This window comes from Echinops telfairi, unplaced genomic scaffold (genome assembly GCF_000313985.2).
Source record: "Echinops telfairi isolate 266 unplaced genomic scaffold, ASM31398v2 ScPeMD7_7469;HRSCAF=8507_0, whole genome shotgun sequence".
Classification (NCBI taxonomy): Eukaryota; Metazoa; Chordata; class Mammalia; order Afrosoricida; family Tenrecidae; genus Echinops; species Echinops telfairi.
Window position 1 is genome coordinate 35,225,571 of NW_022111372.1, and position 4,803 is coordinate 35,230,373.

The window sequence follows — 4,803 nt, forward strand, 5'->3', positions numbered from 1 at the left end:
CAGCCATGTAACACTAGCCCTGGTTGTGTGGCAGGTCACTGTGGAGCTGCTCGTCACCAAGTCTGAACCCATCGGCCACTCGGAAGAAGCCGAGTCTGTCTGCTCCGGTAAGGATTTACAGTCTCGGAAACCCCGGGGAACAGTTTGACTCTATCCTATAGGACAATGGGCTTTTGTTCCTTCTTTGGGTGAAAAACAGTGAGTCTCCGTAATCTTCTCACAAGCAGCCACGGCACGACACTTCAAGTTCAGAAAAGACCAGGTAAGGCCCCAAGTCCTCGGTCTCTTCATTTGGCAGTAGGCAGTGCTGGCTGGAGTCAGGGTTCGCCAGCCAGACAGCCTGGACCCAAATTCTGCGGATGCTTTTTAATGAGCTTTGTGGCCTCGGGCAAGTTACGTAGTCGCCTAATCTGCAAGTTTGATAACTCCTAACTCATGGGATTCTTTCAAAGAGTACGTGAGTCCTTACTTTGAAAAATTCCCAGAAGGTAACAAGCCCTCAATTAATAGGATTGTCGTGAGTTGCAATGGAGCCGTGGCAGTGAACGAGTGAGTGTTAACCCCTGCACCTGTCTGCCAGTCTGCTGCAATGTGGAGGCTGTGTGTGACTGTGATGCGGGAAGCTCTGCCACGAGGGTTTCAAACACCAGCAGGGTCACCATGCGCGGTAGACAGGTTTTAGGGGCCCCTTCCAGACCAAAACAAAACAAGCGAGCCTTGGCCATCTATGTCCAAAATCTAGCGGCGTGCAGTCGATGGCTGGGGGATGCGCCCCCTCCCCCCCAGCTGCTCGAGCATCCAAAGGGTCATGAATGTGGAGCAGGGGTCACTGCTGCCAGAGCCGCAGAGGATGACTGCAGCAGCATTGTGGGTGGGCTCTCCAGTCTCCCCAGCTTTTGTATCAAATGCTAAGGAGCCCAAGGGACCTCCACCCTCACCTGTGGTGTATAAATACCGGCAGTAGGTTCCAGTGCCTGTCATGTGTAGGGCACAGCTGGGCCCTGTCCATAGCAGAGCAGTGCCTGAATGTGCTGCTCCGAGGTCACCATGGGGAAGCAGGCTCGGGCCTCTACTCCCCAGACTAACAGAGGGTGACACCCAGGGCTGTGTTCCAGGGGCCAGGTTCTCCCCAGGGAAGGCAGGCAGAGGATGGATGTCAGGCCCATTGATGCCCTTGGTCATTGTCAGTGGTCCGTCACTTCCTAGAAAAGGCCGTAAGTATCCACAACAGAACAGGGAGGTGTGTGTTTGCCAGGGTGCGGCTGGGGCCCAGGGGCACACGCCTAGAACTCCCTCCCCTGGTTGAGATGAACAAGGGATTTGGGCCTGGTGGTGTAGTGGTTACACACTGGGATGCTAACCAGCAGTTCAAAATCGCCAGCCACCCCTCAAAAATGATGAAGCTTTCTACCCCTGTAAAGATGTTTCCCCTTGGAAACCCACAGGCGTCGTTCTACCCTGCCCCCCCCCCTGCAGGGTCACTAGCAGTTTGTTTTGCCCTGAGGGGGTGAGGAAAGTGGGTGCTACCTGGTCCATTTAGCGCCCCAGCGACTTGTTGGGCTCCTCTGGAGTGTGGGCTCAGAGTAGACCCGGGGGCCACGCCGAGAAACAGGTCAGCCCAGGCCAGGGCTCCTCTGGTTGCAGCCCCATCTTCACTGTGTGGCAGCTGCTTACAAGAGCGGAGTATCGAGACTCCAGACCAGAAGGCACCCTCAGCCAACTTCCTCTGAGGCCTCTGGGCCCCCGAGTGACCAGTTCAATGGAAAGGCCAGTGCACCTCACACCCTGCTCCTAGCTCAGGCGTCAGGGCACCTGGAAGGGTGGGGGGTGGGGACTAAGAGGGTATTGTGAATTGGACTGTCCCACTGAGACACTGTAGTCCTAATCCCCAGTACTTATTTGGAAATAGGGTCTTTGAAGCTGTTAGCAGTTAGCATGAGGTCACACTGGGGGGTGGGGGACATTCAGTGTCTGGTGTCCTCATTAAAGAGATGTGGACGGAGGCAGGGGTTGGAGTGATTCTTCAAGCACAAGCCACATACTGCCAGGACCCACCAGCAGTTGGGAGAGCCGACACCCTGAATTCAGACCCAGCCCCTGGGACTGAGAGAATACATTTCCGTTGCTCTGAGCTGCCCAGGGTGAGGGACTTTGTTTTGGCAGTCATGCGAATTTGGTGCAGGAAGGTGACTGAGACTGTCTGGCCACCTCAGCACCTACTCCCAAAAACCGAGCCTTGATATGTGGGCACCTCAGGGGTGGGGCCTAACAGCCGCTGGGGAAACAGAGATGGTGCCTGGGGGAGAGGGGGGGCTTGCAATGCAGGGGTTTGTACAGGACCCCGTTGTGCACCCTCCCCCTCTGCTGCATGGAGCCCAGCCCCTCTGCGTGTCCCACTCCACAAGCCTCCAGAGAGTCCCCAGCCTGGCCATCCCGGGCCTTCTCGCTGACCCCCCGCAGGGACTCCTACTGCACCCATCATGCACTAGCAGTGGGCAGGCTTTTGACACTGGCTCAGGTAGCCAACCTAAGCATCCTCATGTCGGTCCCTCTGCGCGCCCCTCACCCCTGTGCCCCTGGCATCCTTCCCCAGGCTAAGGCAGACCTGGGCTTGTAGCACCCACATTTGTTGGAAACCGAAGTTGACCAGAGACACGACTTTCTATCAAAAATACCTTTAGCTTTGGGCAAGGCCTGCTGCCTCGGGCTGATTCCAACTTCTGTGAACTCCAGGTAGGACGGGAGGCCTGTGCCCGAGATGCTTTTGTGGTTCTCATCATATGGAAGCACTTCTCCAGGTCTTCACTGCCAGTTGGGGTGTGTGTGGGTGTGCACATGACAAACATACTGCCTGATATCAAGTCGATCCCAACTCACAGCCATCCCATGGAGGGTTCCCAAAGCTGTAAGTCGTTAGAGGAGCAGACAGTCTCACCTCTGTCCCACCAAGTGGTTGATGGGTTTGAACCACCAACTTGGTGGTTAGCATTCCAACACTCACCAAACAGTGCCACTAGGGCTCCCAGGCAAGTGTAAACCCTTTGCACCACCCAGGGGCAAGGCCCACTGGATGCCAAATGGACGATAAGTCACGCGGGAAGAAGGCCCGGGGAGAAGGCGTTTGCCGAGGGGTAAGCAAGGAGGAAGCAAACATGAGCAAGGGGTTCATCTCTTCGCTGGTCACGCACCGGCTCCCAGAGGCCTCTGCCCAGAGAAAGCAGCGGTTCAGAGATGCTTAGCGCGAAGACTTCGGAGCTTCCAGAATCTCGCGGGACTCGGGGCAAGGACAACTCGGTGCCTGGTGTTTCATATGCATGTTTATTTCCACACAAGATCATTCCCGCTCCGGCCCGTTTGTTCACACCTGCACTGCACGGATTTGGTGCAGGGCCAGAACTTGATTTTAAAGTGCTACCCTGGAAGTAAAATCATTGCAATGCAAATGTATCATCCAACTTAGCAAGCCATCACATATCTGGAACACTTTTTTTTTAATGTAGGGTTGACATAACATTGAAAAAAAAAAGACAAAGATAAACGATGTATCGCGGCCCAGTTGGTGGCTGAACAGATGGCTTCGAATGGCTCCTCACACATGAAACAGGAAAAGCTAAGAAAACTGACCCAAAGGTGACCTGAGTTGGCGATGCAGGACTTGACGGGGTCCTTGTTCGCAAGCTGGTTGCTTTGGTAATCGTTTCAGGAGGGTCAGGGGGGCACCAAGAAAAAGGCTGGCATCAGGGTTGACGGAGGCCCCTGGATCAGCTTCCTACCTGATGGAGGTAAGTGTTCTGGCTCCAACCATCCCTGACTCACCCTAAAGTCTCAAGTGCCAGGGGCCTGGAGAGGATGCTCCAGAAAACACCAGCGTTTGTGTCGACAGCAATAGACATTCACCTTTCCCTTTTCTGCGTGCAGAGAAAACTGTGAACTCTTCCAGAAGGTTGGCCAGTACAAACCTTGACAGGTACCAGACTTGCTCCTCATTGACTGCCACTGGCCACGTGTCGGAGGACTCAGGGCTGGCATGGAACTTCAACCCTGATTTTAATAAAGTGCTCAGGACTCAACCCTGGCCCTCACAGCGGTTGTGAAAGGAAACACGAGGTTGCTACTTTTCTTATTGCTACAGCCACACACACTCACACACACAGACACACCCCAAAGTCTGTTCTCAGCCTGCCACCAAGAGCCAGGCAAGTGCTCACGCAGCAACGGTGACAATGTGGGGAGCCCTCAGAAACCACCAGGAGCGGCTTTCCTGGAGACAGGTTAGTGTTCTAGACTGCGTTCAGCACACCCTGCTGTGAAAGACAAAACAAAACACCCTCAAGCCACTCAAGTCTAGGAAAGGGAAGGGAATAAAGGTGATTCACACATTCATGCTTTGAACCATTTGGTATACAGCCTTAACTGATGCTTAACTTCAGTGACCTTTACTTTGGACATAAATACCCGACATCATTAGACAACCAGCCCACCTGGAGAGCAGCTTGGAAAGGCGGGATTCACAGTATCATGAGCCCACATTGTCGGCCTCTGCCCAGGAGCTTCTCTAAGGCACTCGCTCGCCGCCCCACTGTGTTCCGTTTTGCTGGGCAAACTAGCTTGATTAGTGTTCTACATGCCGGCAGCGGGAGAGGAAGACAGCGAGTCCAGGGAACAGGATCCTGGCTCTGACCCAAATGTCCACAGAGGCTGGAGGCCAACGTGTTTTCAAGGGACGCCCAGGACCACCACGCTCCTTACAGCACTCTCTACCTGCCTCAGCTTTGATTCACGTCACACACACACACACACACA